General features: G+C 36.7%; 1 protein-coding gene across 2 annotated transcripts in view; it reads right to left on the bottom strand.

The window, feature by feature from the left end:
* The window catches only part of LOC106062083 (uncharacterized), a 76,553-nt gene extending 59,063 nt beyond the window's left edge, over positions 1-17,490 (bottom strand). For both annotated transcript variants that reach the window (XM_056031202.1, XM_056031203.1), the window contains exon 1: positions 17,120-17,490. The gene's annotated coding sequence lies outside the window, so the exon portion shown is untranslated. The remainder of the gene's footprint in view (positions 1-17,119) is intronic.
* Between the last annotated feature and the right edge of the window lie 9,545 nt (positions 17,491-27,035).

The following is a 27,035-nucleotide window of genomic DNA, read 5'->3' as shown; positions in this document are numbered from 1 at the left end:
TAATGCAATATTTATTTGTGCTGTCCCAACATTTCTCAGTTTTACAGTATTTCTCCGCATCTTCGTTACTATGGTCAACACTCCAGCAAATATCGTCCGCCACTGGACAGCGTCCAAGATTCGATTAATCAAACACGTAATCTGGATGGAGTGACGGAGACCTGGCCTTATTTCCTCTCTCCCAGGACACCACACCTACCTCTCCCCCTCCCCACCCCCACCCCCATTTTTTGTTATCCTTCTGAGAATCTAATGGCCGGATAGCATCCTCTTCCCGCCATTAGATACGCCGCTTAGCCCTCAAACGTGTGGGATTATGTCAGTCTTAAGACTCGATCCATACAATTTTCCTATTGTATAAGGAAATATTGGATATAAAGGAAATAATATCGGCAGTATGAATAATATTGTCTAATAGCGAGCATATTCGTTTATCTCTCAGTTTGTGTGCGTGTGTGTGTGTGTGTTTCTCTCTCTCTCTCTCTCTCACTCTCTCTCTCTGTATATTATATATATATATATATATATATATATATATATATATATATATATATATATATATATATATACGTGTGTGTGTGTGTGTCTAATTAATCTTTATTACATTTTTTTTTTACAAATTCAAAACCCCATCTAGCTACGCTCATAGAGTTTGGTGAGTGTAGTATGTTTTAGTATAATATTAAAAGGGGGGTTTTCTACCGCAAAACTCTGTACGGGGGTATTTAAACTCAAAACCATCAAGAGGGTTTTTAAACTTAAACAAAATTCGTCTGGAGGAGAGGGGTTTAAACTCATCCTTCCCCCCCCCCGGCTTGACTTCGCTCAAAGAATTTTAGTGTATAATTTACCTTTTTATATATTGAAGAGGACATTTTTTAGCATCAAACCTTGCTAAAGGGGGTTTAAACCCAAAACCCCACTTGGCTACGCTCATAGAATTTTGAGTGTGTAATTTGATTTTTTTATATTGAAGAGGGGGTTTAATCGTAAATTTTGGAGGGGGTTTTAAAATCAAAATCTTCTTTGCCATGCTCTTAGAATTCGGGGATTGTGGATTGCATTATTTTTTTTGTTTTTTGTTTTATTTTATAGAAGAAGGAGATTTAACTGAAAAACACCCAGGTAGTGGGTTTTAAACTCAAAACCTCTTTGGCTGCACTGGGGAAAGTGATGGTTTCGTATTAAAATCTCTCCTAAAATAAGCAAAATCAAAGCAAAAAATCAGTCACTAAATTACGACCCCCAACCTCCCCGGTTACGCCCATCTATAAATTACGGTTGTAGAAAAAAATACGAATCTTACCTTGTGCTTGGAGATACTAAGCACTCTTTACGATCGAAATGACCAGCGCTCTAATTTTCCGAATCCATTTTCTGTTTGTTTAATTGTCCCAATGCGTTTCCGTGAAGTTGTTTTTTAATACTCTATGTATTCGGTTTGTAAGTTTTTATTTTATAAACATTATACAAACCAATAGTTCCTTTATTTTTCTTTGCGAAATATGAATTATGAATTAGTTACAAAGTGTACAAAGTTATTAAAGTGTGAATGTGGCTTTTCAAGGAATTTATCTTATCCTATCTTATAAAATACAGACGTCACTGTATGAAATCGAGAAGGGAAAATATTTGTCGGATGGAAGATCTTTTATATGGGTGATTTAAGAGAATAAAGTATTTAAAATATTTTATGTTTGAGCGGGAAAAAAAAAGGGGGGGGGGCGGGAGGGAGACCCGCCGGGAAAAAAATGTATATGAAGTATTTAAACGTAATGGAGGCGCGGTGGCTGAGTGGTAGGGCGCTAATTTTGGGATCCTTGGGCACCTTTGAGTCCACCCAGCTCTAATGGGTACTTGAAATTAGTTGAGGAAAAGGAAAGGCGGTTGGTCGTTGTGCTGGCCACACGACACCCTCGTTAACATGGGCCACAAAAACAGATGACCCTGTTCTCTGCCCTCAAGATCGGAAGGTCTGAAAGGGGAACTGTATTCTTTTTAACATTTGAAACGTAAGACGTCAATGATCCTAAAATTCACGGGCCTAAATTATGTTTGTAGAAGCGTTACAATAAGAGAAGGATAAAAAAAAAGGATTCTGTCCGAAATAAACAGGGTAGAATCTATTAACTAATATTTTAACGTAGCAAAGCACAAGTAACAAGGACTCCGGGACTCACAGGCCAGTCGAGAGTTAAAAACTAGGCTTAAATTAAAATGAATCAAACAATTGACTTCTTTCATAGAGAGAGATTGAGTCATGTTTGAATCTTAAGAGAATTGGTTTTTGGGGACATGTTGGACTTTTCACATTAAAGTAGCCTGTAGTTTGATAAATTAGGGAACAAATCAACCAATAAATCTCTATAGTATTTGCCATATAATGCAAACTTGTACATGCAGCCTACACGTTATCGAATCTGCATACTATTTTAAGATTAAATTTGCCTGGGAGACACTTCCATGACCTCTTTCCGCCCACCTCACCGCCATTTTCCTTTTCAGTAGTTTGAAACTGTCTTCCGGCTTAACAAAACATTGTTGTATACCAGTGTTTCCCAAACTGTGAACCGTGGAACCCTAGTGTTCCGCGAGGCCTGAATAGGTGTTCCACAAACTACTGGAATAATTAACTAGTAGACCACTACGTGAGTTAATCTTTCTTGAAAATAAGCAAAGTGTTCCTCTAATGTGCGAAGTGTACCGTTAAGGATAAAGTTTGAGAAACCCTGTTGTATACTAAGTGGTTGTTTTCAAGCGCGAGAAACGCGACAATTTCCTCTCACTATGTGGAAGTTCTCCCCCCCCCCCCCCCCACCAACTCCCACAGAATTGATTACGTAATCTTTGAAGAAAGTTGTGCAAAGTAGGTTATTCAATGCACTACAGTCCACGGGAGATAACCTTTTGCTGCTGTACACGGCATCACGGGAGATAACTCTATGGTTTATTCATCAAGAGTCCAATGACCGTTCACCTCGATATTGCTTTTGTTCCTCTCGAATGTAGGCGTTGTGTTTTAACTGTCTCAGGCGGCACATCAGTGTCAACTATTTGAACGGAATCTCGCCTGACTCACAAGTCAATTTGAAAATATGATCTTAGGACAGGAGTGCCAGGGAAGGGGGGGGGGGCGCTCTAACCACAGTCGTGTGTGCACTAGCGGATCTAGAACTTTGGAATGGGGGAGGGGGGGCGATTGCCTCTACCGCCCCCTGGATCTTTTAAGCTTAAAGCCAGTTTATTCTATTGGATAATTTGAATACTACTTTACTAACTCTTCAGCCTTTTTTATTTTTTTGGAACAGTCATGTCATTAAATTTGTAATAGATCTAGAGTTCTAGACTAAATTAAAAAGCATTTATAAAAAGAAAACGAATTATTTTAATTTGAACTCATGGCTCATGGCTTACTCAGGCTTTTCAAGCTAGTTCCGAGCTTATGAACATGGAAGAGTGTATAGTTATCTCTTGTTTTAAAGCTAGTTCAGATACTTCACTTATTCAATCTCTAAGATAGTCTTTAGATCTAGAGATAGACATCTACATAATCCTCGGCATCACGGTTACAAGATATCAGCGTCCCTGACACTTCGGCAAAGATCGACGAGTTCAACTAACAAGAGAGAAACCTACAAACCGCACCATCAAAGGCTCTTTAACATCAAGCTCCCCCAAGATCATTTCACTGTGATAATGGGGAGTCCATGAGTAACGTAGAAGACTAAACACTATCTGGACATCACTTTACGTCAACATGCTCCACTGTTTGTCCCTTGCACTTTAATGTACTTTCATGTACTTCATGTGTCTGAATTGTGAGAGTCATGGCAGAAAGTAAGAGGGAGGTGGGGGACCTCAAAAGTCTTCACACAGAGCTAGTCTAAATATTTTGAAAAAAAAAATAAAAAATATCCACGAATTCTTTTAAACACAGACAAACTCTCATAAATATGTATGATATATGATCTCGGAACTAATCAGCTCCATCATTCATGTAATATCTTCAGAACCAACCTCCCACGCAATATAATATACTGCTGCTAAGTCTAAAAATCCCAATAGTCAAGTTTGTCGCATCCACTGGCTATTTATCCCAGGCTTGGAGGACTGGCGCGTACACCAGAAATGATATCGATATATCATTATCGTTAATACACTCCTACTTTTGTTAGTTCTTTTTTTTTTAAAGTATTTTTAGTGTCTTTTATAAAGTTTCTATTGTATATGTCTTGTCTTTTTTTAAAATGAGTGTATTAACATACATTTACACCTATTTCTAAACCAGAAAAAGATATATTAATTAAGTATCTCTTCAACGATAGAGAGTGGCAATTCTTGCAGTTATTAGATTTGAAATCTTTATTGGCCGTAGGTGTCCACCAAGCAAGACGGCCTGAGACTGGAGGTACCAAAAAAGGATACGAAGCTAAAAAAAACATAAATTCTCTTACCCTTCCTTTCAATAACCTCCCAATATAAATCTTCCTTAATGCATATACTATGCTTGGCACGTAATGGCTCTATCTCCTTTGTGACCATTATTGTACTCTGATAATCATTTTTGACTTTTTCCTGTTTATAACATGAAACCCCTGCTCAACAACTAGGTGCTTGGGAAGCACAGCTCAGCCCGAGCTAGGATCTGAACTCGGAGCCATTAAGGGGTAGCCAAGCGCTTTATGTTAACAAGACACACATTGCAAACTTTACTCAATCTCTCTGACTCTCCCATGGTCGAATCGTCTGATGAACATGAGAGACATTGCTTTACTCCTTTGGGTTTGCCTTACGTATGACATCCAATATATTTTTTTTTTCAATATTTTTTCTAGATCTAATTGTGGTGGATCCATAGACATCAATAAATATAGACTGGTCAATTAAAGAGTTTTATGAAATGAAAATTTGTGACTTGCAATTTTGTGTACTTTATTATACAGCATTTATGAGCAGTATAAAAGTGCTTTTTTTAACTTTGATACACACCTATATCTATTGTATATAAGGAGGCAGTGTAGATTTGTTTAATCTCTAAGAATGAAGATCATGCAACTTTTCATAATTTGGAAATCCGAATACAATAGATATAAATGTTTTCAAGTTACATGAAGTTACTTCCTTTTTCCAGTCTATATTTATTTATGTCTATGGGTGGATCATTTCACAAATTAAGATTGTCTGCCCCTGGCCGTATTAAATGGTTTGACAAGAGACCCAGTAAAATTCGAAAGTCAGTTAAAAAAAAAACAATCTTTAAAATCACTATAAAATATTATTCCTTTGTTTCCCCTGCAATAGTTCTAATTGTCTAATATCTGACAACGATCATATATAACACCCTTTAAAGATCAACTTGTAACAGTGTTGCAGTGTGTATTATGCATAACTTACGCTAAAACAACTAATAGCATGTCCACCGACGTCTGTAGTGTAAATTTGATGAAGATAATTCTTCAGTCAGCGCTGTATTCATTCCTGGCAAAGACCTCTGATACAGGCACCGGTCCATAAGGGCTTGCACAACTGTCACACTGTAGCTTCCCCTTGATTAGAGCGAGACAATATGGGGCGTGGGTGGAATGGAGCCAGCAGAAGAAAGATGCAGAACTAATGGATCGTCACCTCCTGACGTCAAAACTGCGCGTGACACATTTCTGTGACGCTCACGGTCACGCCTCCGAGACAAAAGTCTGAATCGGATATGACGTGTAAAAAGGGTGAAGGGCTGAAGGCAGAGCAATGTGCTGACATGTTCAAACTTCCAAATCATTTGCGTACCCAATCCAAGTTAAGGCTGGCCTTTTGGAAAGCTTTATATCAACTTGCTCTGTCTGTCTGGTACAAATCGTGTACACGTTATTTCTCCCACTTCCTATTCTCGGATCAAGTTGAAACTTTGCACAATTATTCATTGCCGATGACAACACATGAATCAATAAAAAAAAATGACCAATTATTTTATCAACAATTTGAAACTAACAAAAAATAACCATAAAACATTTTTTTTAAGTACTTGTAAAGCTCTGTGGCTAGCGTGTCGGCCTTCCAGGAAGAAGGCTAGTAACCTCGAGTTCGTATTCAGAGTCAGCAAATTTTTTAAAATTGCTTTTGAAAAGGCAGCAGGGACACCTTCCTCCGCGATAAACTGATCCACACTGAGCCTGTTATAGAAGGGAAATCGCGCCAAACAAAAAACAATAATTAAAATATTTCTAATCATATAAATGTATTATCGTCATAGTAGAGGTCACTTCAGTCTATAATCTATTAATGGCCTCTCTAGTCACTTGTAAAGTTGAAAAGGGAAATGCAAAGGGAGACGATCGTCATTTAATCAAATGGTCATTTGATTCCTAGGTACATAACCCCGTCACTTAATCAACTGAACAATGATTACTAGCACTTAACCCCGTCACTTAATCAGCTGGGCATTTGATTCCTAGGCACTTAACCACCGTCACTCAATTAACTGTTCATTTGATTCTAGGCACTCCTGGATGACAGGAAAGTTTTGGAGTTATGAAAGTCTGTTGGAGAGTACTTTGGGGACGAACAAATTCTATAATGCATTCGCAAAATTAAAAGAAAAACTAATTCTTAGAAAAATCGATGATCCGTTCCATTCCATGATCCAAACTTTTCAGTAGGTTGAGACAAAGTATACATGTATCAAGATCATTAAACGATAACCCCATGAGTTCCAGAGGCAACAGTCTAGGGTCCAGTGTAAGTTGTAATTGACATGTAACTTCTACACAGACCAAAGGAAACAACATCAGACACTAGATTTATTACAAATAGATAGGGTAATGGAAGCTGAGTTGTAGGCTTTCGAACCGAGAGGTCCCGGTTTTTAAATCTCGGTGAAGGTTGCGGTTTTGAATTTAGGAATTTTTTTTAGGACACCACTGAGTCCACCCATCTCTAATGGGTACCTGGCCTTAGTTGGGGATAGTAAATGCGGTTGGTCGTTGTGCTGACCACACGACACCGTCGTTAACCGTTGGGCAGAAAAACAAATGACCTTTACAACATTCGCTCTAAAGATTACAAGGTCTGAAAAGGGGGGGGGTACTTTATATATACTTTTAGTAATACATACGAATGGAATGGGTGCTCATCTTTCCATCTAGAGAGATCCACCTCTCTCTCTCTCTCTCTCTCCCTCTCTCTCTCTCTCTCTCTCTCTCTCTCTGTCTTTCTCTCTCTCTTACACAATCCCTCAACGTGATAGATTAGATTAATCAGTTCAAATATCATAATGCAGTTCTAATTAAATAGAAACTGTTGTCAGTCTAAGGTTACAATGCATAGCTGTCTGTTATTCGTCCCCCCCCCTTTTTTTTTTGTGGTCATTTTCTTATGGTACATTCAGTTCTTGTGGGAAACACGTAATTTCTAGCTGGTAACTAAGGTAATTATCAGTTGGGTGGATCTCTTTCAGTATTATTTGTATAGACTCAGGAGACTTTCAAGTTACACTCTTATAGCTGACTGATACTGTAAACACTATGAAATTAAGAAAAATATATTTACATTTAGAGTTTCTGTAGTGGATTCAAGTAGTGAGTTACAATAGATTTATAGGCACCTCCAAATCCGCGTATTTCACGTGATTGTAGAGACCATACCATCTCTCCAAAACACAATCATGACATACTGTATACATATCTGCTTGTTAGCTCCCTCTAAGACCATGCGGTCTAAAGGGCAGATGACATAAAGGCCATCTTTTTCTGTGACCAACGGTTAACGAGGATGTCATGTGGCCAGCACAACAATCAACCGCCTTTACTTTTCAGAAAAACTTTTCCCAATTTCAGGTACTCAATAGAGCTGGGTGGACTCAGCCTAAAGATCCCAAAATTAAAAATCTCAGTCTTCACCAGGGTTCGAACCCGCGACCCTCCGGTTCGGAAGCAAAGCGCTTTACCACAAGCCACCGCACCTCGATGTACTTGTTTACTACTCGTAAAACCATGCACGTGTTGTTGTTGCTGTTGTTCTTGTTGTTGTTGTTATTGCTCACTGTTGGAGTTATCTTCCTTGTGGCGCTACTGGGTAGCCATCGACACTAGTCCTTGCACAGAGAGACAGGCAAGGGAAAGAGACCATTGCGTGACATTGTCCCCCCCCCCCCATCTGACGTGTACATTGGCCCACTGGTCGACCTTGTGTTAGCAGATCTGATTGGAAGTTATCGATCTCTCCCCCTTTCATTTTATACCCCCATCCCCTTTTCCCAAACCATCAGGACCTAACCTACCACCAAAAATCTGAACTACATTTGAAATATTTAAGTACAGGTTTAACAACGTGTCGACCTTGACCTACTTTGCTCAGTTTAACTTAGCAACGTTCGTGATTTAAACTTTTTAACTCAAAGAGTTAAACCATATTGTCCACTTAAAACCTCACTGGTTCTATATTACCTTTTTTGATTATTAAACTCAAGGGTTCAGTGAGACTAGTGAAAGACAAAAACGTATGCATCGGGGGGGGGGGGGGGGGGGGGGTTCTGCTGAAATATATTAATGTAGCTTCTACTTCGGTAATCAACATTCATGACCCCACTTTCAACTACCAGATTTGACCTTCATAATTTAAATTTAAGTCTACAAAAAAATTTCAGACTCCATTGTCTGACATAATTCCTTCAAATTTCTCATATAGTCTCTTTATCTCCCTCGTTTAGAAATTGAAATGTGTTAACTGCGAAGCTCATTTATATTTCAGATTGAACAAGAAACATATAAAAAAAAATACTTTAAAATAATATATTAAGCCTACTTGTAATAAATAGTTTGGACAGTCATGTAATAAAATTTCTAATAAATCTAGACTAACAATAGCATTTAAAAAAAAAAAAAAGGAACGACTTGAGTTCGAACTTGTGAGCTAAACCTCCTCAGGTTTCACAAGCCAACGTGGTAACCACTCCACTAGAGTATAGTCGATGAACATGGAAAATTGTATAGTTATCAATTGTTCTTTTTTCATGCTTGTGTTCACTAAGCCTTTGTCTAAGATAAAGGGGACTAATACAGCTAATACCACCACTTCAGTCAAGTACTATTTCATTCCCTTGTTTGATATACCAAACAAAGCAATTTATTACCAATAGTTAATTAACCACCACTTCAGGCAAGTACTATTTCATTCCCTTGTTTGAGATACCAAACAAAGTAATTTATTACCAATAGTTAACTAACTAATTGGTTAATTTTGTTTATTGATTCTTATGTTGTCAGGTAAAAGAAATAATTGTGGAAATTTTCAGCTTGATCCGAGGTTGGGTGTGGGAGAAATAACGTGTACAAACTTTTTGTCAGACAGAAAGAATGACTGACACACAGACAGACAGACAGACAGAATGATTTGATATAAGCTTTGTAAAAATCTCGCATGATTGTGGATACAATATTAAAAATCATGACATACTGTACACACATCTACTTGACATTACTTTGTTGTCCTTTTAATTCAACCTTTAGCAACCTTTAGCATTTATAATAACTCTCAGCTTCAAAAGTCAACTTTTAGCGTTCATATTAATTCTTTAAGTCAAGGAGTTAACGGGGAATGTTCGCATTAATTCTCTACCTCCAGCGTTAATTATATGTTGATCATAATAATTCTTAAGCACCAGGGATCATCCTTTAGTGACCACATTAACTCATAGTTGTGATTGTCGTTTGTGTTTAGGTCAAGGTGCCAATCTTTAGCTCCAGTGGTCAATTTTAGTGTCCATTTTATCGCTTAGTCCGAGAGGTCAATTTTTAATGTTCAGTGATCAACGTATCTTCACCATATTGATTCTTTAGTATCAGGACTCAACCTTAACTCTTTCTCTCCGTAATTATTTACCACTTTCTGGTGGAATCAACGTTGGTATCGTTAGTTAGGAGAGAAAGAGATAAAAGACCATATTAACTCTTTTTATTCAGGTGTTAACCTTTGATGTCCATATTAACACCAGGAATCAACCTTAATTGTGCACATTTACTCTTTAGATCTGGATTCTTTTCGACATTTACAACACGCTTCTTCAAAAAGTGCTGAAGCTGAGTTCGACCGGGGCGTCAAAAAACAAACAACATTTAACGTTTAAGCCCCTCGCCACCTACAGCAGACATGATAGTACAGCGCCTAGGACGTGAAGTTGACCCTAGAATACAAAAAATAACATTTCAAAACATCGAATCTATATTTAGCAGACACTCCCCAGACATGCTCCAGACACACCAGACACACCGTAGACACACCTCAGGTGCATTACTTTCAAGGATTCTCAAACAATCTCTGATGAATTACCCCGTTTGCTTTATGGCTTTCTTCTAAAAACGAATTTGGACTATTTAGAATTCTCACTAGGTATTTTATATTTATTTTAGACTTTGTTATTTCCCCTTTTGCTTTTCCGCCCCCCCCCCCTCATTTTTTACAAACTTCTGAGTAAATGAATGGTCTGAAAGCCATTAGGATGCAGGCGTTCTTATCTACCCTGGAAGCAGCATATGTAAGGCAGGGGTGGGGGGGGGGGGGATTTAGAAAGTGTTTACAGTTGAACGCTCAAATCCCTTGGGGCGTTGTGAACGTATTTGAAGAATTTTTTTTTAATTTGAATTTCTAGGTTCATGTCGTAGACAAAAATAGTTTTATTTTTTAGAAAGCTTATATCAACTCATTCTGTCTGTCTGTCTGTCTGGTAAAAAGTTTGAACGTTTTTTTCCCATTTCCAATTTTCGAATCAAGCTAAAATTTTGCATAAGAATTCATTGATACTGACAAGACATAAATCAATAAAAAAAATAGTTAATTAATTGTTAGTTATTAGTTATTTTGTTTAATATCGAAATAATGGGAATAAATGCTACTAAGTGGGAGATATGGATATATATATATATATATATATATATATATATATATGGATTTAATCCCCTAATTACGTTTTGACGCTTCCTTTTCTCCCTCTTTCCAGTCTCGGATCAAGTTGAAATTTTACATAATTATTCATGGTCGATGACAATACACGAATCAATCCAAAAATTAACCAATTAGTTAATGCTTTAGTACTAATTAATTTTTTATATAGTAGTAAAGGAGCTAAACCCTGGAAAGATCTGATAAATGGCAGTAATTAGCGGTTCTTTCCCTCAAGTTGGCTTTTTTTTTTTTTTTTTTTCTATTGCTTCTTCCAGTTTTACTGTTTACTGAAGTATACACAAGACTGCTGAGAAATAACAGCTAAGAAAGAAAACATCACGGAAAAAACAAGTTCTTACAACAGTTAGGAACTAAACAAGGGTAGGGTGGAACAGGGAGTGTGTGAATGGAAAGAAAGAAACAGATAGCTAGGATCGTATATACAATTAAAATGAGTTGTTTCTTCGAGTAGGACGATTGAAGAATGTCTCGTGGATATGCAGCCCTATCTGTAATCTACATATTTTTTTTGCTACAAACAAAGTCTTTATTTGTTCTTATAAATTAAGGCGTTTCAACGTGCATCCAGATCTTTGTCTGACGGTGGTTGAGTTTTTCTCGTCACCCTCTACGCCAGTATTCGGCAAGACTTTTTCTGTCGGTCAGAGACTCGAGCCTTTGTCTATCCCTTTCGGAAGCTACTTGCTGCCAGGTGCTCTCTCCCTTGCCAGTTAAGGATTGCTGGCCCCTGAGCTGATCTTCAAAGCATTTCTGGGGCATCTCTGTTAGGCCGACCAGCTTTGAGCTCGCCAAAGGAAGATTACTTTTGGCATATGGACATGATATGGTCGTCCCTCACGTGGTAGGTATCCTTTGCAGCAGAGCTGTCAAACGCAAGCAGCGCCTCTACACTGTATACGCCGACTATCACCAGAGTATCGCTTTTTGTGGTGTGGTCTTGTTTTCATATAAAGAAAATTCAAGTTGGGGTATCGCTCCGTGCGTAAACATACAATTCTAATTAAATAAACAGGAACATAGTGCATATATATTAATTAAAGAATTGAAAAAGAAACAGACGTTCAGGAACATTTAGCGAATCGTCTTATGGACCAATCACGTTTCTTCTAAGTCTAGATCTGTATCACCAAACTAGAGTCACTATACCACCAGGGTTTTTTTCGGAAGGGAGGATTCTATTTTTTTGTAAAATGTTTTACATGTTTCGGATGTTCCTTTAGAGTTGAAGATAATTACTTCCTAGTCCAAACCTCCCGCAGGACGTCGGGGGATGGGAGCGGGCAGGGTTTGAACCCTGGACCATTGATAAATCTGAACGACAGTCCAGCGCGCAAACCGCACGACCAGGCAGCCATCCTCTATCAAATCAGATTTTTCTCTATCACACGTTAGATATTAAAAGCAAATTGAGTTTTATGCATATTGTTGTGCACTTTTCGTAAAGCATGAACTGTCAATTTGAAAAAAAAAATTACGTGAAGTACAATGGGACTATAGTAACATAACAAACTATATACATAAATAATATGGTGTAACACTCGAAAGTCTACATCTTTACCCCTTGGCTTTCTAGGTATTTAAACTATCTTATCGGGTATTGATTCTTAGCTGTGGCCACCCGGAAGTAGAGTACATTAGATTAGAAATCCTTGACGAATGAAATGGAAGCATCCAATCAAAACGTGTTTTGTTCGATAGCACCGGCCACGTGGTTCCTCTCGATCTTCATCATTGGGCAATCTGTAAATCAGTTCAAAATAGAAACAAGGATTGCCATTCGATATGGTCTATTTATGTCTTACCATATTGTAATACGGGCGCCTGGTTTCCAAATAGAGGGGGTATCGGGTTCGAATCAGGGTAAAAAATTGTATTTTGAATTTGGGGATTTAAAGGACTTCCTTGAGTCCACCATACTCAAATTAGTACCTGAAATTAGTTGGGGAAAGTAAAGGCGGATATTGTTGTACTTGTAACAACACTTGTGCCAGATGTAACAACATGCACGATGTTACGATGTGTTGTTATGCCGGGGATTTTACTTGAATTCAATAGTTAACAAAATTGACGACCTAGACTCACAAATTAACGATTCCTTGATAAAACAAAACTCTGGAACTTTATTTAAATACAACGTAAGTACAGTTTATGTACAAATTACAAATCAATGAGCATGGAACATATTACAAAGGCTTTTCAAACAGAGCTCTTAAAAACGTGACTGACTACAAGGACTTAATATTATCGACTGACTTTACCTTCTTACTACCGCCAATTCTCTGGCGCTAACTCTTTTCAAAAATGTCTTTGTTTAAATTCAAATCAACCAATAGATTTCAAACATACTAATTACGTCCCTTGGGTAAATCCTGACTTGAACGTCAAGTGTCTAAATTTGAGGATTAAATCCCGAGACTCATGTCGAGGGCTTATATTACTTTCAAAAGTGAAATGTACAAACAATTCTATAATGTAATCTGTGACAGTACTGGCCTCATGACACTCTCGTTAACTGTCGGCCATAGAAACAGATGATCTGCCCTAAAGATCGCAAGATTTGCAGTGTACTTTTCTTTTACTTTACTTAGCACATCCTTTTTCCTTTTAAACGAAAACACGTTTCTTGATGTCTTATAGCCCTACTAGAACCTCTAACTCCTAAACCTAACCCTAATCCTACTTTAAAAAGGTGCGGTGGCTGAGTGGTAAAGCGCTTGGCTTCCTAACCGGGGTCAAGGGTTCGACTCCTGGTGAAGACTGGGATTTTTTATTTCAAGATCCTTAGGTGCCTCTGAGTCAAAGGGTACCTGACGATAGTTGGGGAAAGTAAAGGCGGTTTGTTGTTGTGCTGGCCACATTACACTCTCGTTAACCGTGGGCCAGTAAACTTTACATCATCTGCCCCATAGATCACAAGGTCTGAAAGGGGAACTTAACTTTACAATAGAAATACATCGCCTTCATTAGATGGAAAGTACCGTCCAGTCATGCTCTACTTACTATGCATCATGAAAGGTTTATTGTTGTCGCAAACCAATCAAAATACTGTCATGATTCTGCCTCTGCAAATGCTCTTATAGTGCGCACAAACGCACTATTCAGCACTAAATATGGGCGGACTGGCTAGGAGAGAGGAAATTGAAACTTGATTTCCGCCTAAATGAAAAGATAGCATCTTATGCTAAAACATGGTTCGCTCCGCCTGAGGGTTACTACAGGGATTGTCGTCAGGGGACAGTGGAGCAAGGTAAGAAGAGGTGTACGTGCTCTGTTTTGGGTGGTCTGGTCAGTAAGATGTCTGAGAAACGGTGGAAGGGTCGCAAGACATTCCTATTGGTTTTTGCAGGAACCGTTCTAGAGTCAAGCGGCAATAGAGGCGACGAAGTTGGAGACAGTGAACCTTGTAGGAAAGAGTTTGAAGATCTTTTAAAAGCAAGACTGTTATATTTTTGGTGTATTAATGTTATCTATAAATAAACTGCCATCACTTTTACTCCTAGCCCTCGTTCAGTTGCCTCCCTTTAAAACTATTACAATACAATATTTTTTTTTAATCTCCTACATTTCTTAATGTTTTAAATTTCCACACGGTTGTCATCGCCGGAAGTGGTATAATGGTTGTAAGCTCTCCACTACCCATAAAATGCTTCCAAGTGTTACGCGTCTCCAATAGCCTCTGACAACCAGTCCAACTCCTGGTCTTCACGTGTGGTTCAGATATAGGGTCCAGCGGAACTGTTCACATTAAAAGCAGAGTGAATAAAACAGTAAATGGCGTCTTTATCAGTAAGCTCGTTAGCCTTGGCCGGCTACACACCTACGAGAAGGTAAACTCAAATCTCAATGAAGGGAAAGGCTTCGGGAGTCAACCCTGAGGAAAAATCAGGAGCCGGCGATCCTTAGCCAGTTTGCAGCACCCAGTGCTACACCCTTGCAGAGACTGCCACCCCTGACCCAAAACTGTATCGACAATTGCCATTCCTTTGCATACTTCAGCTGTACGGAGAGAGGGGGGGGGGACTGCTGCATGGGCGACATCGTTCCGACCATAGATAATGACAAGGCATTTATCTTATTTCCATGAGATGATCCATTGTCGTTTCGCAATTGAAAAAGATGAGGCCATATATATATATATATATATATATATATATATATATATATATATATATATATATATAATTTTTATATATATCCTACTGAAACAGAATGCCTTCTACTTGTGTCTAGCACCCGCCAGTCAATGTCTGCTGATTAGTATCTGTTATTTCTGTTTCAGACACCTCTCTGTTATCTTCCCGTCATGACATATACAAAAATGTTTATATATATATATATATATATATATATATATATATATATATATATATATATATATATATATATATATATATATATATATGTATATACAGTAAGACAAGTCTAGTCTCTCATTAACCTCTCAACGCAGTCAAATCTCAGTTTTGAAATGTTAAAGCTTCAATAGTTTGTTGTTTGTTTTATGTACTGTACTGATTATTTTCCAGACGATAACTGTTTTTCTAAGAGTCAATTATCAAAACATTGACATATAACAGCCTGTTGCTAAAATCCATTTGAATATAACAGCCTGTTGCTAAAACCATTTGAATATAACAGCCTGTTGCTAAAACCATTTGAATATAACAGCCTGTTGCTAAAACCATTTGAATATAACAGCCTGTTGCTAAAACCTTTAGTCTGTAACAGACAATTGCTGGAACCATTCTTTGTATTCATGTTTACTGGTATCCATCTCGGCCCACCGGCTAAATTTGATATCTTATAATTCTGCCGAAATGTCAACATGTTACTAGATTGATTTTTTGTTTGTTCTGTAAGTTGTGTGATCCATTTTTCCATATTATCACACGCACCCACACACACACAGAGAAATAATAAATGTGATCTATTTCTTGATGGAATGTGTGTGGCTAAGTTGAGTGTCACGTGACGAAAGAAACGGTAAAAAACAACAACAACCTAACAAAATATAAAACAACGTCATCACCGGAAGTTGTTCAACATGTGTATACGTCTCTATCATCGTTTCTGAGCAGACAGTTGATTGGTTGAAATAAACACGTTGTTATTTTTAATTCCTATTGTCAATATATATTTTTTTTGGGGGGGGGGGGGGGGGAAGGTTGCTGTGGCAGAGCGGGAAAGCGCTTGGCCTCTGAGCCTTGGGATCTCGAATCCGGGTGAAGACTTGAATTTGTGAATCTGGATTTATTAAGGATGCCCCTGAGTCTACCCAGCTCGTGTTAGCACCCGTGGGCGGTTGGACATTGTGCTGATAAGTCATAAATGAGACTGACATCGTCTTCCCAGGGAAAGGTCTGAAAGGAGGTATCTTTAATAAATTTGTCAAATCCTCTTCATCTATATACAAAGTATTGCATATCTCATCTACCAATTCTAAACTTTTAATATTTCAATTAATTTCTACAATTTTATACATTTAATGCGTATGCAAACATCGTAAGATTTAGTGTTTCACTAATATATTCTAGATATTTTAGTCCTTTGAAAAAATTCCTCTCCAATTATACTCCCATATCACATTTGCATTTTTAACATCTTTTAATCTTAAAACAACAAAAGAAAGGGAGTTTTAAGTTAAACATAAACTTTTGGGTAAGCCCTGCAGGACGGTCATGTTCTCACGTTAGTGAAACAGTAAATCTCATACTTGCGTTAGGGTGTGTATTGTATTGCCTCGCTTGTTAATTTTTTTTTTTTTAAATCGCAAGCTACCTTTTAATTTGGTTTCTAAAATGGTTGCTTTATATGTGCATAAAATATAAATAATCCATTTTAAACCAATAGAGTTACTTTCAACAATATAAACCAGCCAATGTGCCTATGCCAAGCTTGGTACGAATTTTTTGGTTTTTGAGATTTAACGCTACAGACAGACGAACGAAAGACATACGTACAGCACTAAAACAATTAAGGCTTTTTATTAGTGTTATAGTGCCGTGCCGATTGCACCGTTCGCCAATCTTTGTACATCAAAAGATTGAATGTGTCGTACGAATGGTAATGGATTTCTTGTTTAAAAATCTAGAATTGTAAATTTTAATGAGTTTATAATTCTATTTTTTTTTATATAAATTTGAAAAAAAAATTAAAATAACAAACTTACCTTTATTTTTTTTTTAAGTAAAGAATCTCAGCGTTAAGAAGAAAACGAGGTTATCACTTATCATCCGAGGTATCACTAGTATCACTAGTATCACTTATCAGTTCTCCTTCAAGAATGGATTACGTAACACGGCGTTGACACGTGCATCCAACAACAACAAACAATGACGACATTCCAACGGAAATACAACAACAACATATCCCATGGTCCACGGCCGTGATCACTTGTTGTTGTTGTTTTTATTTGGATTTGTTTCGGTGAGGACTCGGTGACGTCACTGGTTGGTACGAAACGTAGAAAGATAGTGGAGAAGGGGGGCGGCTGGAGAAAGGCCGGAGAGGGGGGGGGGGAGCATTTGAAATACTTCCTGGAAGAGACAAACTGCTCACATAGTCCGCTCGGGAGCCGTGGGTTTTTTTTTTTCGCCCGATACTGAACTGTTTACAGTTTCTTGTAGGAGGAATTTCTTCTCCACCCCCCCCCCCACTTTATCTCCGAGACTAGCCCTCTTCTTCCCCGCTTTCTTTGGGTTTGTTTTTTTTTCCTTCCAAGTAAGCTATCTCTCTCTCTCTCTCTCAGTCCTCCCTGAGCGACGCCCGCTCATCGCCTCATCGACAAGTACTGTCAGGGCGCCCCGCACAAAGCGTGTCCTGTCATACAGTGCTGTCAACTCCGTGAGAACATTTATAGCTAGAAGTGGATGCTAGAGGTGGGTGCTAGAGGTGGGTGCTAGAAGTGGGTGCTAGAGGTGGGTGCCAGAGGTGGGTGCTAGAGGTGGGTGCTAGAGGTGGGTGCTAGAGGTGGGTGCTGTGATATACTTACATGTACCCGAGTATTTCTTTAGTAACCGGAGAGCTAGATTTAGCCAGAAAACAGCCTGCTAGCCCACTCTGATATGCGACGCCTGCATTACGAGGCCTAACGAGGGAAGGTTAGACTGGCAAGGTCGCAGACGTGATAAAAAAGAAAGGTGTCAATCTGATGACATTACGACACGCGATATTGCTGCCTTGAAAGCTATTTGACGGGAATATGAAATTTGGAATTCTATTTAAATAATGTGTATATTTAGCTTAGGAAAATAAACTAGCAAACTAATTAGCTAGCAATCAAAATTATTAAAAACTTGATCTTTGTATCTCTCATACATTCTGCCTCTTCCTTTCCTTTCTTTATCTTTTCTCTCTCTCTCTCATCTATCTATCTATCTATCTATCTATCTATCTATCTATCTATCTATCTATCTATCTATCTATCTATCTATCTATATCTATCTATCTATCTATCTATCTATCTATATATATATATATATATATATATATCAATCTATCATCTATCTATCTACTATCTATCTATATCTATATCTATATCTATATCTATATCTATATCTATATCTATCTATCTATCTATCTATCTATCTATCAATCTATCAATCTATCATCTATCTATCTACTATCTATCTATCTATCTATCTATCTATCTATCTATCTATCTATCTATCTATCTGTCTATCTATATATCAATCTACTATCTATCAATCTATCAATCTATCTACTATCTATCTATCTATCTATCTATCTATCTATCTATCTATCTATCTATCTATCTATCTAGCTATCTAGCTATCTAGCTATCTAGCTATCTAGCTATCTATCTCAGTCCTTCAATCTTACTTCTCTTTCATTGTTTTTCCTCACTCCACTATTCTTTTCTCCTTCACCCTCACCTTTTCTCTTCCCTCCCTCCCTCCCTCTCTATCTCTCTCTCTTTCTCCTGGGCATAAACTCAACGCCATATATAATTACAAAGTCAATTTTGTGAAGACTATAAAGAGTTGATGCTTGTTATTCACAATAAACTTGTTCTGTTTTTCTTCCATTCCTTTTTGTTCTTATCTCTCTCTGCTTCACTCTCTCTCTTTCTCCTTCTTTCTGTCTCTCATTCAACTCTTAGGATAAGAAACGTGCCCCCCTACTGCTCATTGTCCTCCCCCAGTCCACCAAAACAAATAAACTGAAACAGGCGCTTTATTAAGTCACGTGTTTATCCCTCAGCTCCCCTGTACAGAAACTACTGTTAAAACTTCTCATTACATTCGACAGACCACTGTGCCACAATATTATCATTAACCTTAAGTAGACTCGAACCTTAACTTACTGGTAAGAGACTCTAGCTTTAACCTACTGGTGAGAGACTCTAACCTTAACCTACTGGTGAGAGACTCTAACCTTAACCTACTTGTGAGAGACTCTAACCTTAACCTACTGGTGAGAGACTCTAACCTTAACCTACTGATGAGAGACTCTAACCTTAACCTACTGGTGAGAGACGTAATGTGAATGGGATGATAGAACATTTCACATCCCGGAGGCGGTCATTAAAGATCCTCAATTAGAGCAGCGTCTACTCCTTTTTCCAATTCCTCTTCAAGGCATTCAACTCTTTTGTTTAGTTTTTGTTGCTAGTGAGAGTTATTTACCTTGGGAATGGATTCACCTGGATTTTATATTTAATACTGCAGGTTGTTAAAAGTTGCGACACATACAATGATTGACAGGATTTTTAAAAAAATTGATTTATATTTTTGCTGTAGTGTGTGCGTGTGTGTGTGGTAATTCTTCTTTTTTCGTTTTTTTCGCTTATTGTATAGAAATGAAGATAAGTTAAAGAAAAGAAAAGTTAACATCCAGGTATAAATGTGTAGAAGAAATGAGATAATGAGGAGATTGTGTAGTTAATACAACGACTGCTGCCTTAATTGAACTCAGAATGTCAGGTTGGATTTAGTGTGGGTCATCCTCCAACAGGAATCTAAAGAAAAAAACCCATGTCTCTACCGGAAGCCTTCTCGAATTCAATGCTTTTAATTAATTTATCCCTACGGTGAGGACTGATCAATAGTAGAGGCATATCTGTACACAATTCCTTCTCTCGCTTTCTCTCTCTCTCTCTATCTCCCTTTCACTCGCTCTCTCTTTCTCTTCTCACTCTTACTGTCTCTCTCTCTGTGTCTCAATCTCTTTCACTCTTTTTTTTTCTCCATTTCTCTTTCTTCCGTTTCTTTTGTCTCTTTTTGTCTCGTTCACTGTCTCGTTCTCTTTCTTTCTTCCTCTTTTTCTCTCTTTCTTTTTCTTTCCTTCTCTATTTCTTTTTTTCTCTACTTCGCTCTCTTTCTTTCGCTTTCTTTCTTTCTCTCTTTCTTTTTCTTTCTCCTTTTTTTTCTCCTTCTTCCTCTTTTTTTTCTTTCTCTCTTTCTGTTCTCTTTTTTTTCTTGATCTCTTTATCTTCTCCTTTTGTCTCTTTCTCTTCTACTTTCTCTTTCAATCACTTTCTCTCTATCTCTCTTTCTCTCAACACATGTTTTCTATTTCCAATCTTTTTCTTTAGTTATCATTAAAGAAAACAGCGTTCAAATAATATGTGGGTCAGTGTTGACTGGTTTTCTAAGACTTAAGGTCTACCGCATTTTCTTTCCACTCACGGATAGACCTCTTTCTATTGAGATTCTTGTAGATCTTAAAGGAAGCAAGTAAAAAACTAATTTAAAAAAAACTTTCATAAGGACAAAGCTTGTAAAAGTAAAAAACTAATTTAAAAAAAACTTTCATACGGACAAAGCTTGTAGTGAGTGAAATTTCTGCAATTATTTTGAATCAATCAAGTAATTACTTTTTACTAGATCTAGACTAAAAATTATAAATTTGTTTCATTGGAGATATATTTTTTATTAATTGGTTTTGTGTAACGCAACTTTCATGCTTAAGGCATGCAAAGTGGTCCAATCACTTTTGTGGACCACAGTGTTAGGGATATCTGGGTCATGGGAGAAGGTGCTGCCATTTCAATATATTTTTGTTTAAAGTTGCTCAAGTCTGAAATCGAACTCGGCCTCCACGATGGAAGGCCTACTTTCTTTGCCAGTGAGCTCTCCAAGTACTTATAAAGTAGAAAGCTTTATAGTAATTTATAGTTGATTGTTAGTTTAAATATTATAGCGAACGGTCTAACTCTCTACAGGAGGCTTATCTCCCCTTGTTTTAGTAGTCTTTACTGTCTCTATAGGAAACAAAATTAGTTATTATAATTAAATAATTTGTTGTTGTTTTTTTTTTTACTATTTCGTGCGTTGTCATCGACAAGGATAAATTGGGCTAAGTTTTCACTTGGTCCGAGAATGGGAAGTGGGTGAAATAGAGTGTACAAGATTCCACCCAGACAGACAAAGTGGATAAAAGAACTTTTTCTTTAAAAAAAAAAAAAGAGCTCAACATTGTCAAACGATGGCTTGCTGGTGAACTGGCTTCAGCTTCGATCAGTCTACAGAACGGCGTGGGTTTCAAATCGGCGTCATCCCAAACTACAAGGTATACTCTGAAGCTACAATCTTCTTACAAAGAAGAATGTTTAAGTTGAAATAAGGTTACATTTGGAATTCAGTACTAACAATGAACAGATATGTATATTTTTTAAAACATTTTTATAATACCTCTATTCAAGTCACACATTCGGATGGAGCTAAACTAGAACTCTCTGGGTGGACAGTGGTTCTCAAAAAACAGCTGTAACTATTTCCCAGAAATTCAGCAACTAATGAAGTCTTACATCGTCAGCAAGTGAATTATTATCTCGTTGGCTACTCCTGGAAAACTCTACTTTGGCCGTTATATTTTTTCAAAGTCTAAAATGAATATTTAAATTGGGCTGGAGAACTAGAAAATACTTATCTTGAACAGACTAGACGTCTTTGGGTATTTCCGCATTCGTTCAAGTTTGTAATAGTTGAATGTTACGGAACATTATCTTGCGCACCGTCATTTAAGTCTAGATCTAAATGCATATCGTTAGAATATTTATACATTAGCTTAACCAGAATATTTCTCGAGGGGGGGGGGGGAGAGAATGGGGCGGGGTAAAAAAAAATTCCATTTTTAAAATGTATCAATTATAAGTTATTCAAAACAAAATAATTGATCTATAAGATTATCAAGAAGGTGTTGTCTTTTTTTTTCCTTTAATATTTTATTTTCATATTTTACTTTTTTTTAAACTAGCAGCTATATTGGGTTGAAATTGGAGCCACATTGAATTATTATTTTAAAAAATCGTTGAATTACCATAAAGGTGGGGAAATTAATGCTGTCTACCAAATTACTCGCAGAGAGTAAAGCTGAACTCGCCAGCGCTAACGAATTTACCGAGAGTAACGCCGCACTGAAAGAGTTAAAGCATTTTTGAATTACTATTGAATTATCATTAAAAAATCATTGAATTAACATTAAAAAATCATTGAATTATCATTAAAAAATCATTGAATTATCATGAAAACATCATTGAATTATCATGAAAACATCATTAAATTATCATGAATACATCATTGAATTATCATTTAAAAATCATTGAATTATTATGAATACATCATTGAATTATCATTTAAAAATCATTGAATTATCATGAAAACATCATTGAATTATCATGAAAACATCATAGAATTATCATGAAAACATCATTGAATTATCATGAAAACATCATTGAATTATCATGAAAACATCATTGAATTATCATGAAAACATCATTGAATTATCATGAAAACATCATTGAATTATCATGAAAACATCATTGAATTATCATGAAAACATCATTGAATTATCATGAAAACATTATAGAATTATCATGAAAACATAATAGAATTATCATGAAAACATCATTGAATTAATCATGAAAACATCATAGAATTATCATGAAAACATCATTGAATTATCATGAAAACATCATTGAATTATCATGAAAACATCATTGAATTATCATGAAAACATCATTGAATTATCATTAAAACATCATTGAATTATCAAACATTGTAGCATGGCTCGAAACAGAAATCTATTGTTAGTTGTGCCGAACTATGACCTGCTGACCGCAGTGATCAAGCTCAACCCGAAACTGTACGGTTTTTTAGGGCTCGATAAGACTTTCCTGCAGGGAACATTACCAGGGAAACGAAGAAGAGGCAGAGAAAGCGATAGGAAAACAATTTGGACTGGTCTACAGTTGAGATTTTAGTCAGGGCGAAACACAGTGAGGAATGGAGAAAGACGGTCGACATATCATGCGTGATGCACCCACATGTTCACCAGACAGATGAAGGTATAGTCAACTGTAGTTAGAAGTCCGGTTAATATCGAAGCGTCATTGGACTACCAGTGAAGCAGCTTTGAATTAGTTTTAAGACTAAGACTAAGACTGCTTTATTCCTTGCAGAAATTTGTTGTGATTGCAAGGTCAAGGACTCTTCTCTCAAACATAAAAACAACAATAACGAAAACATTCACATAAATAAAACAGACACAAACAAAAAGAGTTTATTTAGTGACTATACACAGACATCTTCATCCTTTTCACGCTCCCTAGTCAACGAGTAGTAGTCAACATCTTTATATTACCAATGTAACATCATTAAACTACCAATGAAACATAATTAAACTACCACTGAAACATCATTAAATCACCAATGAACCATCATCAATTACCAATGAAATATCCTTATAAAGCGATTAAAAGAAAACAAATAGTATTCATTATAGTTTAGGAATTAATCAAATGCCAGTAATAGTTCTTCCATATGCTACCATTCACCGGATCAGAGCAGCACATCCGTAATCCCCAGATCAAACTAACTCGCCCTCCGCATCCCTCTTAATCGAAGATTTCCCGTCCGCTCACCGGAAAAAAGGGGGGTGGTGGTATTCCATCAATACATGATACATCATATTCTCCTTAACCCCCTCCTTTTTTCTCTCTCATTCTTCGCCCCCCCTCCCCTCCCGCAACTCCAAGATTGCTGTAACCCTTTAAATCCCTTACATGATCGCACTATCATAATTGTCCATTTGCTTAACGGGGCGAACGGGAGGAAAGGAATAAAAAGAGAGGGCAATGATAACACACAAAGGTTGATCGCTAAGACATTGATTGTGTTTCTACTTCGTCCTTCCGGCTTAAAGGGAGGGCCGTCACATTTAGTGGCCTTCATTTGCTTCACAGATTTATTATCACCGGGTCTAATCTATAATTAGAAACTTAGTTTGTGTTGTTTTTTTAAATTCTTTGTACTAGGTTGATCTCATTTTTTTAAAAACAAAGTTGGTCTTAATTAATGTATTCATGACGTGATAGAAAAATAGTTTTTTTTTTTTGATGGTTTTGTTTTATGTGCATGACGCAATTCTTATAATAACAGTTACACGTGTAAATAGAAACTAAGATTCGTGTGGAAGGGGAGGCGTTGCCTCTTTGGGAGTAACGTTATACAAACTGGTAAAAAAAAAACTCAGGCCAAAAGTCCTGATCAGCGTAAATCTATAAAGGATTATGACCAATAGACAGGAGTGAAAAATTGGCTTCTCACCAATGTCTCTGTCCTGAGGTCCCATATGAATTTGATGATCATTTTATTACATCTGTTTTGCGTGATCACGACTCGTTGAGCCATACACGATTTTTTTTTATCTTTAGGAGGCGGAGGCCCGTTCCCATTCCGAAAGAGTCTTTCTATTCCTACACTGTACCGCCAGATATCCGAAAGAGTCCTTCATATTCCTTCAATGTGCCACCATATATCCGAAAGATTCCTTTATATTCCCTCACTAAAACAACACATTACCGAAAGAGATAATAAGCCTCCGCATAAAAGAAATCTCCCATGAGAATCGGCTTGTTGAATTGTATTGAGGTTAGCGAGACTTTCTTTCATCCACACCATGTGCAATGCACTGGGTGATGCGATAAATTTAAGTAGATCACAGTAGGCAATGGCTCATTCTATGTTAACCTATCCTTTCATTATTGATAATGTTTCACAAATGCGTCACGGTGAGGTTGGAATGGAAACTCTTTTTGGACTACACATCATATTCTTTGTAAAAAAAAAAAAAACCCAGACAGAATTTTCTATTAACAAAAATTTTGGAAAATTTACTGCATCAGTAAGTGAGACAATAATTAAATTGGCATAACAGAAAATAGAAAACAAAAAAACACAACATCGCCTTATTCTTAATAGTTTTTCTTTTATAACCCTATAGCATTCTTTCAACAAGGTGTCAAGAACCTACTGTCACAGAACATAAGAAAGAAAGAAAATAAAAAAAAAACATTCATTGCTATTTCTACCGCATTTATAACTCAAACACTTGGAACAAATATATTAATTTGCGACATCATTTGATATGGACAAGTTATAAATCCACATTTAGAAATTGAATTTTTAGAGCAGGGGTTGGCAACCTTTTCACTCGAAAGAGCCAAAAATTACAATTTACAAAATTTTAAAGTTTTTAAAGAGCCACAAATTTTATCTTGCCAAATATAAATAATACTTGCACAATTAATTTTTTAAAGAAAAAAAAAACGAATCTATTGATTCATATATGTGCTTTTCACAAAAAAATAGATGCTATATATATATAGCATCATTAGATAATTATTTTTTATTTTGGTAACAACTAAAGCAATTAAACATTTACTTACAACACTAACTTGTACTTCAATAACAAACAATCGAACAGACTAATTCAGTGGGAGCGATGACTTTGGTTTTTAGTAAGATTGGATTACATTTAACTCATAACTTGTGTTTAGTTTCAAACACGACTGTACATTTTCATTTGTTAGTTGGCTTCTTACTTTACTGTTAATTATATTCATGCAAAAGAACTCTTTCTCGCACGAATATGCCGATCCGACAATAGTCAGCCTTCCAAATGCCAACTTTTTCACCTAACTGTAGCAATATGGAAGATTATTCCATGCGTCGAACATAAGTGCCTCATCTCGCGGCATTTCTTTTAAAGTTGTCACTTTTGTTGCGGTACGTACATTTCTGGGGCCTTCAACTCTTCCAACTTGATTTTTAACTCTATAAATTGTCCATCACACAATGCTTTACTTTTTAAATCGATCAATTGCATGTCTAGAGATCCAGTATCCAGATCCAATTACAAATAGATATAAATGCTAGAATGGTTTTGTTGGATTGAACTGCTCAAATCTGTCAAGAAATTCATTTTTGATTTTTTGTTATAACTGTGCTGAAGTAATTTGTGTTGAAAGTTTCACTGATTTTATCGTGATACTGTCTTAAACATTGAAAATGAAGTAACTTACCGCTCTGAATATCTTCTGCAAAAATAATTAATTTTTCTACTAAACAAACAAATTCTACTACCAAAACATAGGATGAGTTTTCCTTTCCTTACAGTTTTAGATTCAGCTCATTTCATTTCGCTTTTATTTCCACCATAAAGTTAAATTTTTGCAACCATTTGTCGTTCTCTAATTCAGGGTGATTAATGCCTTTTCCAATGTAGGAATGTATTTATTTCATTCCAGCACAAATCAAAACGTTTCACCCTTTGGAAAGCCATCGCACTATATAGGGCAGAAGGAATTCGGAATACTGAGTCTCCATTTCGTTTAAGAATTCTTTAAACTGACGATCGTAGAGTGCTTTTGATAAGTGATGTTAACAATCATGATTATTAAATGTATGACTTCAACTATTTCAGCCATAAATGTTTGGGCACAAAGCGCTTCTTGATCTATTATACAGTGAAATGTAAGAATGTGGTGGTTTATTTTGCTCCAAAGAATCGTTGATGCTCCTGTAGTTTTCCCTGTCATACTTCTGGCTCCATCAGTTGCTATTGAAACGATTTTATTTAACTCGATATTATTCTCTTCAAGGTATTTTGGCATGGTATTCGCTGTATCTTCCCCTCTAATTTTTTACGAGAGCAGTAGCAATCCTAGAAGGTCTTCTTTTGGACCTTGGGAAGACATATACCTGACAAAAAGGTCAACTTGAGCGTGTTTTTTTATGTCTCAAGACTCTCATCTATAGCAAGTGATACGGCAGAAGAAA

Source organism: Biomphalaria glabrata, chromosome 5 (genome assembly GCF_947242115.1).
Source record: "Biomphalaria glabrata chromosome 5, xgBioGlab47.1, whole genome shotgun sequence".
NCBI classification, from domain to species: domain Eukaryota; kingdom Metazoa; phylum Mollusca; class Gastropoda; family Planorbidae; genus Biomphalaria; species Biomphalaria glabrata.
Note: the sequence above shows the minus strand (reverse complement) of the source record. Positions and strands in the feature narration are given on the sequence as shown.